General features: G+C 43.7%; 1 non-coding gene across 1 annotated transcript; it reads left to right on the top strand.

The window, feature by feature from the left end:
- The first annotated feature begins 817 nt into the window (after positions 1–817).
- Positions 818–908, top strand: LOC133719122 (small nucleolar RNA Z101). Its single transcript, XR_009850850.1, has one exon. It is a non-coding gene; the product is annotated as a small nucleolar RNA Z101 (small nucleolar RNA).
- The last annotated feature ends 946 nt before the right edge of the window (positions 909–1,854 follow it).

Here is a 1,854-nt window from a genome sequence, read left to right as displayed (position 1 = left end):
ACAAAGGATATTAGGAGATTGAAAAAAGAAGGCCCGGTCCCGTCCCGAAAACCACCGATAAGGGCCGATATCAAAATCTGAAATTCACTGTTTAGGCCCGTCCCGTCCCGTCTCGAGAAAACGAGCCCGATACCGGTACCAGCCCAATAAATACCGATTGGTCCCGTCCTAAATTAATTAAATTAAATCGTTAATTTTTTATATTACTTGGCGGAGTTTGATTGGATAGTTTAGTTGGGAACACAGAGGAATGACCACACATGATCACTAACTTTTACGTAATCGACTAAACCGCTAAACGAAGACAGAAGACCTCGATCACTAGATCACTAATTTACTCTCTTCTCCACTCTCCAGATCTTCTTCTGTTCTTCATCTAAATCCCAAATCCCCTTCCCGTCAACGACGAGCTCGTCTGGGATAACGACATGCCGTTTTCCAAGCCCTGTATCGATCGCATCGCCGACACCGTCGGAAGGTACGGTGACTAACGTGTGATGTTACAGTGAATCCCGACAGGTTTCGATTGCTTTCAATCCGTTTTCCACTTCCAATTCCCCCCACTTTCATGTTTCTGTATTTGGTTGTAGTTGAATTGGTTTTAGGAATTTGTGGATCGATGAAATAAAGTGAAGTGACGATAAAAATTCATATCTTTAATTCGCTGACTTACTTTGAATTGGCTGTGGTTCTGCACAACCAATTAGCTGTGATGTTACTCTGAATTGGCTATGGTTATGATCACTTTCTTTCTCATTTTTTCATCTCATTCATGCACACATATGGGTCTCAAGTTTCTGTCTTGTTTTTCTTTCAATCTGGGCAGCTGATGAGTCTGGTATTGTGGGTAATTTGCGTCTGAATATTCAATGATGTTTTACTTTCACCTTGGAGAACTGATGCCCAAGTTTTTTTTTTTTGGTGTCCAAGTTCTATCGAGTTTTTGTTATTTTTGGCTCAATTTTGTGGGATCATTTTCTTTTGTATTTTTTGTTTGAGTTGGGTGTTTGATAAGCTTTGCATATTTTGTTTTAACTGAAGTCAAGTTTAAATAAGCTTAGTAAATCAATAAGCAAATAGTTTCAATGGGAAAAAATGATTGGATTTGGAGGATTGTTCTGTATACATTTGAAATTAGTTACCTCAATGATGCAAATAGTTTCATAATCATGTAGTACTTGGGCCATTGGGCCATTATACTTGATGCAAAGTGAAACGAACCTTCCTCAATGATTGACCTTCAATAAAAACGGCGTCTACTGACCATCAGTAACAAACTTGACTGTCACTTGAGTTGAGCAATCAGAGAAGATGCTTGATGACGCCGGTGTGCAAGTGCGGGAAATAGGAAGACGTTTTATTGACCCTCAATAACAAAATAAATGTTACGGATCATCAGCAAAACATATCTTCCTTGATACCAACGTTGGTATCCGTGGTACCAACGGTTGTACGAGCTGTACCAACGTTGGAACGTGCAGCCCAAAGAGAAGAGCCCAACTTAGGCCCAGCAGGAGTATTGATCCAAGCCCAGACAACCACGCCACCGCGCCTGCAGCCGCCACCCATGAGACCATGCTGGTGCAGCGCCATCCACGAGTCTGCCTAGCCACGAACCCCGCCGTCGAGCACCGTCACAAGCCAGCATAGCAGCGCTCAGACCCGACGCAAGCCACACCGTCACTAGAAGACCGCAAGACATCTGTCGCCATCAGATCGCGCCGCCCAGCAACAGAAACGACCATAATCGCCCAGAAAGACCGCCCAAAACCTGCAACAAACCGGTCTTCCAAGCCACAAGTCGAAGCAGCTTCTTTTCCAACCTCATCCTAGGGCATCGACGCGCACGTCTGG

The sequence above is a fragment of the Rosa rugosa genome, chromosome 6 (genome assembly GCF_958449725.1).
Source record: "Rosa rugosa chromosome 6, drRosRugo1.1, whole genome shotgun sequence".
Taxonomy (NCBI): domain Eukaryota; kingdom Viridiplantae; phylum Streptophyta; class Magnoliopsida; order Rosales; family Rosaceae; genus Rosa; species Rosa rugosa.
The sequence above is the reverse complement of the archived record's forward strand: the minus strand, read 5'-3'. Positions and strand labels throughout refer to the sequence as shown.